Source organism: Arachis ipaensis, chromosome B07, assembly GCF_000816755.2.
Source record: "Arachis ipaensis cultivar K30076 chromosome B07, Araip1.1, whole genome shotgun sequence".
In the NCBI taxonomy this organism is placed as follows: domain Eukaryota; kingdom Viridiplantae; phylum Streptophyta; class Magnoliopsida; order Fabales; family Fabaceae; genus Arachis; species Arachis ipaensis.
In genome coordinates, this window is record NC_029791.2 from 102,729,159 (window position 1) to 102,742,970 (window position 13,812).

Here is a 13,812-nt window from a genome sequence, read left to right on the forward strand (position 1 = left end):
ATCAGAGAAACTAATTGAGGTTTCAGCTCAAAATTGTTTGCTCCAATGGCAGGAATGGAGATGCTTCTTCCATGTAAATTGGAATTAGGTGCAGTAAAGTCACCAAGCATCCTCCTTGCATTATTATTATTTTCGGCTGCCATCTCCTCTTCTTGTTCGAAAATTTCTGAAAGGGGCTTGCTGGATTGTTGTAATTTAGCTTCTCTTAGTTTCCTCTTCAGAGTCCTTTCAGGTTCTGGATCTGCTTCAACAAGAATGTTCTTGTCCTTTCTCCTGCTCATATGGAAAAGAGGAGACAGAAAAATAATAATAATAGAGATCCTTTTTGCCCAAGCATAGAGGTTCCCTTATGTGAGTAGAAGAAAAGAAGAAGAGAAAATCTGAACTCAGAAAGAGAGAGGGTTCGGATTTTTGGGGAGTGAGGGAGAGATGTTAGTAGATGAATAAATAAAATAGAGAGAAGGAGAATTTTCGAAAATTATTTTTGAAAAAGAGTTAGTGATTTTCGAAAATAGTTTTTTGAAAAATGTTAGTAATTTTTCGAAAATTAAAATCAAAAATTAAAATAATTAGTTAATTAAAAAGAAATTTTGAAAAAGAGGGAAGATATTTTCGAAAATTAGAGAGAGAGAGTTAGTTAGGTAGTTTTGAAAAAGATAAGAAACAAACAAAAAGTTAGTTAGTTAGTTGAAACAAATTTTGAAAATCATTTTTGAAAAGATAAGAAGATAAGAAGTTAGAAAAGATATTTTGAAAATCAAATTTTTGAAAAAGATAAGATAAGAAGATATTTTTGAAAAGATATGATTGAAATTAGTTTTTGAAAAAGATTTGATTTTTAGAATCACAATTAATGACTTGATTCACAAGAAATCACGAGATATGATTCTAGAACTTAAAGTTTGAATCTTTCTTAACAAGCAGGTAACAAACTTGAAATTTTTGAATCAAAACATTAATTGATGATGTTATTTTCGAAAATTATGTGATAAAGATAAGAAAAATATTTTTGAAAAATATTTTAAAAATTTTCGAAAATAAATAAGAAAAATGAAAAAGATTTGATTTTTGAAAAAGATTTTGAAAAAGATAAGATTTTTAAATTGAAAATTTGATTTGACTCATAAAAACAACTAGATTTTAAAAAGTTTTGAAAAAGTCAACTCAAATTTTTGAAATTTATGAGTGAAAAAGGGAAAGATATTTTTTTTTATTTTTGAATTTTTAATGATGAGAGGGAAAAACATGAAAAAGACTCAATGCATGAAAATTTTGGATCAAAACAATGAATGCATGCAAGAATGCTATGAATGTCAAGATGAACACCAAGAACACTTTGAATGTCAAGATGAACATCAAGAACTTATTTTTGAAAAATTTTTAATGCAAAGAAAACATGCAAGACACCAAACTTAAAAATTTTTCATGTATAGACACTATGAATGTAAGAATGCATATGAAAAACAAGAAAAGACACAAAATATGAAAACATCAAGATCAAACAAGAAGACTTACCAAGAACAACTTGAAGATCATGAAGAACACTATGAATGCATGAATTTTCGAAAAATGCAGAGAATTTTTAGAAAAAATGCAGTTGACACCAAACTTGAAATTGACTTAAGACTCAAACAAGAAACACAAAATATTTTTTATTTTTATGATTTTATAAATTTTTTTGTATTTTTCAAAAATTATTTGTGAAAAAGAAGAATAAGGATTCCAAAATTTTTAATGTGAATTCCAGGAATCTTGCACTCTTAGTCTAAAGCTCCAATCTGAGGGTTAGACATGGCTTAATAGCCAGTCAAGCTTTAGCATGTAAATCAAGTGGATCAGGAACAGCAGCAGGTGGATCAGCAACAAGTAGCTTGCTCTTGATAATGTTGGGTTGGAAGCCCCAGTCCAAATGAATTTAGACATGGCTTTACAGCCAGTCAGACTTCAACATGCTTCATGAAACACTAGAATTCATTCTTAAAAATTCTGAAGAACATAATAAAAATTTTTGAAAAGAATTTTTATTTTTTCGAAAATAAAGGAGAAATTTTTGAAAGATTTTTGAAAAATTTTTTGAAAACTTTTTGAAAATAAAATAAGAAGAAAATTACCCAATCTGAGCAACATGATGAACCGTCAGTTGTCCAAACTCGAACAATCCCCGACAACGGCGCCAAAAACTTGGTGCACGAAATTGTGATATCAGGCAACGGCGCCAGAAACTCTGTATGCACGTCTTAATAAATCGTTTTTCATTCACAACTTCGATACAACTAACCAGCAAGTGCACTGGGTCGTCAAAGTAATAAACCTTACGTGAGTAAGGGTCGATCCCACGGAGATTGTTGGTATGAAGCAAGCTATGGTCACCTTGTAAATCTCAGTCAGGCGGATATAAAATAGTTATGGAGTTTTCAAACATAAATAATAAATAGATAGAAAATAAAGATAGAAACACTTATGTATATCATTGGTGAGAATTTCAGATAAGTGTATAGAGATGCTTTCGTTCCTCTGAACCTCTGCTTTTCTGATGTCTTCATCCAATCAGTCTTACTCCTTTCCATGGCTGGCTTTATGTAAGGACATCACCGTTGTCAATGGCTACTTTTAATCCTCTCTGGAAAATGGTCTGATGCGCTGTCACCAGCACGGCTAATCGTCTGGAGGCATCACCTCTAAGGTAGAACGGAAGTGGTTGCCAGATACGCATTCATAGGGAATGATGATGATTGTCACGTTCATCACATTCAGGTTGAAGTGCGAATGAATATCTTAGAAGCGGAATAAGTTGAATTGAATAGAAAACAATAGTACTTTGCATAAATCTTTGAGGAACAGCAGAGCTCCACACCTTAATCTATGGAGTGTAGAAACTCTACCGTAGAAAATACATAAGTGAAAGGTTCAGACATGGCCGAGAGGCCAGCCCCCAAAACGTGATCAAAGATGATCCGAAGATCATAAGATGTCTAATACACTAGTAAAAAATCCTATTTATAATAAACTAGCTACTAGGGTTTACAGAAGTAAGTAATTAATGCATAAATCCACTTCCGGGGCCCACTTGGTGTGTGCTTGGGATGAGCTTGAATGTTACACGTGTAGAGGTCAATCTTGGAGTTAAACGCCAATTTTTAACGTATTTCTGGCGTTCAACTCTGGCTTGTGACGTGTTTCTGGTGTTTAACTCCAGACAGCAGCGTAGAACTGGCGTTCAACGCCCTTTTACGTCATCTAAACAAGTATGGACAATTATATATTTCTGGAAAGCCCTGGATGTCTACTTTCCAACGCAATTAGAAGCGTGCCATTTTGAGTTCTGTAGCTCCAGAAAATTCACTTTGAGTGCAGGGAGGTCAGAATCCAACAGCATCAGCAGTCCTTCTTCTACCTTTGAATCTGATTTTTGCTCAAGTCCCTCAATTTCAGCTAGAAAATACCTGAAATTACAGAAAAACACACAAACTCATAGTAAAGTCTAGAAATGTGAATTTAGCATAAAAACTAATAAAAACATCCCTGAAAGTAACTAGATTCTACTAAAAACATACTAAAAATAATGGCAAAAAGCGTATAAATTATCCGCTCATCAACCGGGTCAGGTAAAGTTTCTTTTAGTGTCAATTGACTACTTCTCAAAATGGATAGAAGCACAACCTTTAGCAAAGATAACAGCCGAAAAGGTAAGATCTTTTATATGGAAAAACATAATATGCCGATTTGGAATACCAAAGGAAATAATATCAGACAACGGTAGACAATTTGCCGATAATAAGCTCGGTTCATTTTTAAACAATTTTAATATACAGCACCATTTTAGCTCGGTCGAACACCCACAAACCAATGGGCAGGCCGAAGCCGCTAACCGAGTTATATTGCAGACAATAAAGAGAAAGCTTGACAATGCAAAGGGTGAATGGGCCGAACTGATCCCAGAAATATTGTGGAGCTACAACACAACAATACAAACAACCACAGGCGAAACACCCTTCAAACTAGTATATGGGTCGGAGGCGCTAATTCCAGTAGAGGTCGGAACTCCCACATTAAGGACCGAGCTATATGACGAACAACACAATGCTTATATAAGAAGCGCCGAGATTGACCTCGTCCAAGAAGATAGGGATATCGCAGCAATCAAACAGAGAGCCATGAAACAATTGGCTACAAGGAAACACAATGCCAAAGTCATCCCAAGAGTTTTCTCAAAGGACGATCTAGTCCTCAGGCGAACTGAAGATGCGAGACGACCTCCCTCGCACGGGAAGCTAGCCGCGAACTGGGAAGGACCTTTTTGAATAGTAAAAGTACTTGGAATGGGGGCTTATCAGCTTGAAACACTTCAGGGCAAACCAGTATCGGGAAACTGAAATGTTTCATCATTGAAAATGTATAGATCATAAGTTGTACACTTAGCGGATGAAGGTACTCTTTTTTCCCCTTTAGAGCTTTTTCCCAAAAAGGGTTTTGCCTAAAGAAGGGTTTTAATGAGGCCGAACGCCCAATATATTCAAATTATCGAACGATTCTTTCAAACAAATCCAGGCCAAACAAACGAAAGCAACAAAGCATACAAAAACCATGACAAAATGGTATCGTCAATCCGGCCTAACCTCGGCCAAAGCAAACAGTTCAAAATATCAACAAGAGGAATAAACCTCAGTCAACAACACTAAGTCAAAAGATAAAAATCAATCATACATATCCAAAATATTAACAAAACAAACTAAGAGGGAGGAGCATTCTCATCATGCTCCTCTACAGCGCCGTCTACAACCAATTTTCCACCAACTACTATCTTGGTCATATCAAGCTGATCACTGTCAAAATCTGGGGCCAGTACAGCAATCTGACTTACAGCCCGCTCAAATCCATACGAAAACATCTCCATGCCATTCTCCTCCAACTCATGGACACGGGAAGTAAGACGACCCTTAGCTACATCATTCACCTTAACCTCAGCCTGCAGCAGACGAACCTGATCTCTCAAGCGAGTGACCTCCTCCTCAAACTCCTTTGCCTTAGCCACAGCACTGATAACAACATATTCTTTCTCTTTAGCAGCCTTCTCCAATTCGGCAATCCTCACATTATACGACTTCTCCAGATCAGCAATCTTGTTCACAGCCTCCTGCTGCTCAGCGCCGATGATCTCGGTAGTACGACCAACACACATTAAGCGAGATGCAACAATCTAGACACAAATTTGAAGTCAAAATAAAAATCAAAAGGCAAGCAAAAAGCTTTAAAAAAGCTCGAACAAAAATAAAGACTACCTGAACAAATTTACCAAGAGATTCCACACCAACACAACGAGTCATCAGCATGTCACCAGGATATTGAGACACTTTATCAGAAAGATCAGCAAAGTCGAATTGGTCACTCCACAAAGAATGCGAACCAGAACCAGGGATGAAACCATGAAGTTTCTTTTGCCGATCAAAAGCAAACCTGCCACCCCCTGCAACCTCCCTGATCTCCTCTGAAATCACTTCCACAGATTTTTCAGCGTCATCCCTTTTTCTTTTGAAAGATGACGCCGCTTGAGCAACAGACTGAGCACCATCACCACCCCCTCATTCACAGCCATAGAAGCATCAGTAAGCTTCTCTTTCTTCTTCTTCAGAAAAGTCTGAAGACGTGACGGATCAAGAAGAGGAACTCGCCCACCTACGCAAAAGAAAGAAGTCAGAATAAATAAAATGTATGAGAAATAAGCATAGAACAATCAAAGAAGTACCTAGATACGTTTTCAAACCCTCCACATCACCAGAGTCATGAAAGCGAAGAAGGTCAAGAATAGACAGACACTCCCCCCAGCAAAAGTCTCAACCAAAAAGTCCAACAACTGCTCTTCTTCCTCACCTCGCTCCATGGCCTTAAGAATCTGACAGGGCTTCGAGCACCAATACAGGGGAAACTTCTCTATCAACTCATCATCAAGATAAAAAGGGTATTCAGACTCGACTGATCTAACTTTCACAAACAAAGACTTAAAGTTTTTAAAGGAAGACTTATAAAGAAGAAAGAGAGAACGACCAGGGTAGCTACTCAAACACACCCACAACCCCTTTCGAACCCCCTTCGCTTGGAACAAAGAAAAAAATGCAGCAAGGGGGCAGGGAACAGACAGAAAGTTCATCAAACATTGGAAAGCACGCAAAAACGCCCATGAATTAGGATGCAACTGTGAAGGCGCGCAATTTAACTGAGTTAAAACGTCGCATTCAAATGCAGAAAATGGAAACTTTACATGAAGCTCAACAAGACACGGCGTATAAAAGTAAAAATATTGCCAATCACCCCTTCTTTCACAAACCCTATCTTCGCTAGAGCAGGGGAGGAACTCAACAACAGCACCCGTCCCCTCCTTTACGACATTCAAGCCCTGTAGCTCACCCAATGAGTTAACACTAACAAACGAGGAGGAACGAGTCCTCACGTCATCGTGAACCCAATAATACGGATTAGCCTAATTATCTTCCACAACTTTCTCTTTTTCTTTATCTCTCGCCATTTCAGAAGAAAGAACAGTGAAAATGAAATATTACAGAGAAAGGAACAAACCTTTGGAAGTCATAGCCAGCTACTAGGAAGAATTCGAAACAGCAATTCCCAAAACAAGGAAAAATTATTGCAAGCCCACTAACTTAGTGGGTAACTTAAATTGCAACCACTAAAAAACGTGGAAAACCCAAACGGCAAGAGAATGCATTAAAAGCGGGCACGTTTTGCAAGAGAAGAAACAACGAGTCTTCCAAGGTCACCCAAAATTCTTCTAAAAACACATTTACGAAATGCCCAAAAACGAAAAGACATATAAGCTCGCCTACCATCTACACACAATGCCAGCTGACCTTGGGGGCTATAACGTGTACCCCGCTAATCTCGGAATCCTATCAACATCAGTAACCGACCATAAATCCCGGAAATAGATGAATCAAAACAGAAGCGAACTACTTGACTAAACACACGTACAAGTAAGAGACTATCCACTAGCCGTTACCAACAACAACGGAATGCACTTTCTAAAAGCCATTAATATCGGAACGACTGAGCTACGCACATCACCTCACCCTTCTATAAAACCAAAACCAAATAACTCAGAAAGACAAGTGACAAAATTCACTCTAATTCATTATTTTTATCTCTCATAATTCATATACTTACTTGAGCGTCGGAGTGATTTTTGCAGGTGCTCCTACCGCCGTGTTTTACCGCGCCGAGGTTATTCTTGGAGACTATCTCCCAGGTGACGCGTTACTCCACCGGGAGCTAAGCAACCTTGTTGAAGACATATACCTCGGTTGGATTGAACGGAACAGGGGGAATGAGAAGAAGAATTCGAATAGAGGGGTAGAAGAATTCGAAAATTAAGAAGTAAAAAGAGAAACTAGAATTAAAATATTTTTGTTTTTATTTTATTTATTTATTAAATAGGAAATTAAAAGCTAATTAACTAAAAAGATTTGAAAATTGAAAGATGGTTTTTGAAAAAGAAGAGAGAGAAAGAAGTAAGAAGTTTTCGAAAATAGAATAGAGAGGAATTAGTTAGGAAGTTTTGAAAAAGAGGGAAGAGAAAACAAGTAACTAATTAAGAAAGATTTGAAAATAAGATAAGATAGGAGATTTGAAAAAGATTTGATTTTAACCTAAAAATTGGAAAGAAAAAGTCAACAAGATAAGATAAGAATTGAAAAGATTTGAAAAGATTTGATTTTGAATTTTGAAATTGAAACAAGATAAGATAAAGATTTGAAAATAAGTTGAAAAGATAAGATATGGTGAAGATTTGAAAAGATAAGATTTAAAATTTGATTTTTGAAAAAGATTTAAATTTGAAGTTTTAAATTTTAAATTTTGAAATTGAGTTTTAAAAATTGAATTTGAAATAAGATAAGATAGGATTTTTGAAATTTAAAGAAAGATAAAAAGATAAGATAAAGATTTGAAAAAGTTTTGAATTTTAAAATTAAAAAAAAAAAGATAAGATTTGAAATTTGACTTTACTAACAAGAAAACACCAATCTTAAAATTAAATTTTTAAATCAAGATAAAAAAAAGTAAGCAAGATTTTCGAAATTTTTTGAATAAAGGTAAAAGAAATATTTTTTATTTTTTTCGATTCAATGGAGAAAGAGAAAAACAACCAAAAGACACCAAACTTAAAATTTTTTATATCAAAGACACTAATTTTCGAAAATTAAGAAGACAAACACCAAAAGACACCAAACTTAAAAATTTTAAGATCAAAACAAGAAAAAAAAATAAGAACAACTTGAATACCAAGAAGAACACTAAGAACAATTTTCAAAAATTTAAAGAAAATAAAGAACACACAAAGGACACCAAACTTAAGAACTGACACTAGACTCAAACAAAAGACAAAGAAAATATGGATTTTGGAAAAGTTTTTGAAAAAAAAAACAAAAGACTCAAAACAAAATAGTAAAAAGTACCTAATCTAAGCAACAAGATAATTTGGTAGTTTGTCAAATCCGAACAATCCTCGGCAACGGCGCCAAAAACTTGGTACATGAAACTAACTCAGCACGTTTCGCACAGATAGACCGGCAAGTGCACCGAGTTGTCCAAGTAATACCTCAGGTGAGTGAGGGTCGATCCCACGGAGATTGTTAGTTTAAGAAAGCAATGGATACCTTGCAGATCTTAGTCAGGTAGATAGAAAAGATAGTTGTCACAAGAAAACGCATAAAACAGATAAATAATTAAAACGTTACTAGATAGGTGTGAAATCAATGGTATGAGAACGGTTGAGGCTTCGGAGATGCTTTTTTCTTCTGGATCAAATTTTCTCACCATCTACTCCAACTTCTGATTGATTCATTCCATGGCAGGCTGTAAATGATTAACGCCGAGTCAGCGGTCATTAATCTCCTCTACTTCAGATCAAACGCCGGGTCAGCGGTCATCCAATCTGAACGGGGGTGAAGCTCCTACAGTCCATTCCCTTGGTGATCCTACTCAAAGCGCCACATACAAGGTCGAATCTTCTGGATCAACGAATGTTGCGTCTTGGTTCTAGCCTATACCACAAAGGCCCTAATCGCCCGCACTTCGGCTAAACTGATGTCTCGAGAAGTCCCCAACGAAGCCGTGGATTAGCCATCTAAGAGATGTATAATCAACCTTGTAGTTCAGTATTATCCCATCAAGGACTCGCAAGAACCCATGTGAATAGGGATGACGATCAAGTTACACTCCCAATCCATTAGGATGAAGAACGAAGATACATCTTAAAATAGAATCAAGCATAGATTGAAATAGAATAGTGATATTATTAATCCATAAGAATTAGTAGAGCTCCTAACCTTAACCTTAGGAGGTTAGTGACTCATGGCATACAGAAAAGTAATGTTTGAATGTAAAAGTAGGCAAGAGTCGGGAAAAGATCCTAAACAAGGGTGATCTCCTCCTATATATACTAATCTAATAACTAAGGATTACAGAAATAAGATGAACTAGTCTTGTAGTGCGAAAATTCACTTCTGGGGTCCACTTGGTGAGTGTTTGTGTTGAGCTTGAGTGAAATTTACAAGCTAGTACTCCCTTTTGGGCGTCCAACGCCAGCTTTGGACTTCTGAATGGGCGTTGGACGCCAGCTACTTCCTTCTAGGCGTTGGACTCCAGGAATTGGGCTGGTGGCTGGCATTGAACACCGGTTTTGGGCCTTTATTTCAAAAGCAAAGTATGAACTATTATATATTTCTGGAAATCCCTGGATGTTAGCTTTCCAAAGCCATTAATATCGCGCCATTTGGACTTCTATAGCTCCAGAAATGTTCCTTCGAGTGGATGGAGGTCAGATCCTGACAACATCTGCAGTCCTTTCTCTGTCTCTGAATCAGACTTTGCCAAAACTCCTCAATTTCAGCCAGAAAATACCTGAAATCATCATAAAACACACAAACTCAAAGTAGAATCTAAAAATATGAATTTTGTACTAAAACCTATGAAATATAATGAAACTTAAACAAAATATAATGAAAATTATATGAAAATGATGCCAAAAAGCGTATAAAATATCCGCTCATCAATGTTCGGATCACGTGCATCTGCATGCGCCATGTAAGAACCGTGATTAATTAACCATTTAATTAAATAATTAAATTGCTCAAAATAGGTTCCAAAAATTTAGAATGTTAATTAGGAAATTTAAAAGTGATTTTTGGACTTAGTAGATTTTTCTGAGTTGAAAAATATAATTTTCTGTGAAAAACCGCATAAAAATGTGAACCGGTAGTACTGGCTTAAGTCTGTCTGGTACTGTCCAAAAATAATAAAAACAATGAAAAAAAATTAGAAAATAAATTAAAGTTAAAAATCAGGCACTACTTTTAAAGGTTTGGCCCAAAGCCAAAAATACTAACGGGTTGGACCAGGCCCAAGTTGAGCCCAAGCCCCACATATAAAAAGTCACTTAAGTGACAAATTCACTCACTTTCAACACTAGAAGGCTGAAGCAATGTGAATTGAAAGAGAAGTGAGCAAGGGTTCCACAAACACTATTCACTTCCTCACTCTTTCTCTTATAACTCGAGCTAACGGTACTCCGATTGCGTGCCGTCAGTGGCTACGCGAAGCTCTCGCCAAGCCCGTCACTTCTAACTAGGTATTATGGTAAGCTTCTCGAAAATCCCTGTCCAGTTCTTCCTTCTATAACAGATTTGAGTTTTGGCTATGGTGAATGAGTGGTTCTTGTGATTTTGATTATTTAGGTACAACCTAGCACCGGGTAATTAGTGGGTTTTGTCCCAATCCACATTAGGCAAGGTAAGAAATCCCAAATCACTTGTGGTTTTATGTATATATGGAAACCTAAGTTTTGATTATATGAATGAATTGTGTATAGCTTGATTATTGTGATATTGGGAGCATTTGGATTTGAGTTGGTGATTTATTGGTGGTTCAAAGCTTGTTTGGGCTCAAATTTGGTGTTTTGCACATATTGGGAATCGGCCAAGGTATGGTTTCAGTTTTCTCTATGTAATATATAATATTTCTGGACACTTAGGCTAGTGAACCATAAGATAGGTTTGGATTGAATTGGTTGTTGAACTTGTTGAATGATAATGTATGATGATTTGATGATTTTGATTATTTTAATGAATTATGTTGTTGATGTTGATAAATGGTGTTGAAGATTGAGATTGAGGTGGAATGAGGTTAACTATGATGATTGGTAGTGATAGAATGATGGTTGATGAATATGTTGGTTGAGAAATGGTTAAGTATGATAAATTTGATCATTGGGGTTGAGGATTATATGATGTGAGTGGAAATTGGTAAGAGTGGTGAATTGAGACACCAAAAGGGTAAGTTCTGATGTGAATTGAAGTTTGAGGTTGTTTAGATTTGCTTGGATTGTGAATTTTTGAAATTTGAGAACCTTGTTAACTTTTGGTAAAAATCAGTTTTGGTGAACTTTGACGGATCATAACTTGAACCTCAATTTTTGAAATTTGTTGAAATTTATCTTAAATAAAAGTTAATTTAAAGATCTTTACATTGATATAAAGTTTGACCAAAATGGATTTTTGTAGAGGAAGTTATGACTATTTAAAATTTAGTGCCAAAAATTGAATTCTTCAACTTTGAAATTTTTTTAGGCTGGTGAGGGTTGCGTGCGCGACATGGTGCACGCGACCCGACCAACCCATTTGGGTTGGGCATCTCGCATACGCGAGGCACTGCATGCGTACGCGAGCCAGCAGACTTTTGATCCTTGCGTGCGCAACACAGTGCACGCGACACGACCAAACCATTCTGGTTGGGTATCTCGCGTACGCGAGGCACTGCATGTGCACGCGAGCTATTCAAAAATGAACCCTTGCATACGCAAACTTTAATACGTGACACGAGCAACCCATTTGGGTTGGACATCTCACGTACGCGAGCAAGGGGTTGCGTACGCGACCACCCTTTTTCAACAGCATGCGTACGCGAGGCAGGGGCTTGTGTACGCGAGACCCCTGTTTTTCTGAAACATGATTTTTCTCTGTTTTTAAAGGTTCTCCTACTTTCTAAATTCCCTTCAAAGGCTACCTAAGAGTATTTTCTAATATTTAGGTTCTAATATTGCTAAAGATAAGTTAGTAAATTATTTTAGTGAATTTCTATGTAAATTTAGAAAACAGAGACTTAGGATTCTGGAGTACTGAGGGTGGATTAGTTGAGTGAAGTGATAGAGTATTATAAAGATGACTGGCATGATGAAATTGTGGAGTTGTAGATTTGATGATGCTTTGAGACGAGTCCAGAACTCAGAGTGGACTGAGTGCTGAAAATAATTTCTGAAAATCCTTGTAATACTGTTTTATATTGAGATTGTGAGACGCTATGCGCCTGGCAAGGTCGGTTGGTTAATCCCGCTTGTCGAGGTCACGACGGCGGTGTAAAGACGGTTGGTTTATCCCGCATACGTTGAGATGTGAGGTCCGTGGCAAGAGTATCCTGCTCACATCTTTTCGGAATCACTAGAGTGTGCAGGCACTATATCTTGGACCATGTTTCGGGCACGGTATCTCGGGGTTTCCCATTCTGAGACCAAAAAGCGACATCTCCATGGAGATGTGTCGGCTTGGCAGTTGAACTGATAATGTGATATCACAGCTAAATAGGGCAGGCATTCATCATGTGCATTTTCTATCTGTTTGCTTGCTTTGCCGACTTGAATTGCTTGCCTAATTGTATAATATGATTATTTGTTTCTTGAAATTCTTGATATACATGATATACTTGTACTTTACTTGCATTGTTATTACTTGTGTTTTCTACTGGGATTGAGGAGTTTCGGAAGGCGGTGGCGATAGGATCGCATGGAGGTTAGGCTGGTGAAGGCTGTGGCACAGCGGTGTCAATGTTAGTTTAGAAATTCCTTAAGCTGGATCACCCTTATTTTTCATTATGGTTTTGAAAGTATGATTTTTAAGTTTTAGTATGCTTTAAGTTGAATCTCATGATAGATATGAAGCTCTAAGATTGTCTCTGGCGTCTCGGAGTCTTATATCTTATATTATTGGGCACTGTTACCATACTTAGAACCTCCGATTCTCATTTCGTACTTTGTTGTTATTTTTCAGATGCAAGTCGTAACCCACCTCGGTGAGTTGCTTGATGGTGACAGAGCGGAGGGCCTTTATCACGTTTTTGAGTCTTTTGGTTATTTTGATTTAGTTCTCTCACTTTTGTATTTATATTGCCTTAGGCTTACTTGAGAGAGATATTTTGTATAAGCTGTTTTACTTTCAAAACTCTGTATGTCTGTATATACTAGTAGGCTTAAACTCCGCAGGTTGCGGCTAGTTGTTCCTTATGACTATTATATTCTCTTCTATACGTATATTTTGTTATCTTGTATTTTTATCTTGCGCTTTAAGTTTGTAGCTTCGTGCGAACGTTTTGCACTTTTATAACTCTGTTTTTGAGCTTATTTTTTCATCGGACTTCTAGAATTATTATTTCCTTCTATATGTATTAATGTATAAGCTTTAGAATTGTCGTGACCTCTGATTAACTTTTGCTTTACGGCATGAGGTAAGGCTTAGGGTAATTAGAGTGTTACACGCCATCTTTGTCTTACTCAATAATATGCTTAGAAAGGGATAGAACAGAGGGAAAAGTGGAGAAAAATATCAAAATGGGGCCAGATCAAGGCTGTAAACGATATCTATATATAGGCGTGATCCATTGTAAACGAGGTAAGTAATCCTATGCATTTTTGTAATAATTTTTAAAATCATTTATTTCAGTAAATAAAATATTTAGTCAATTTATTTAAAACAAATT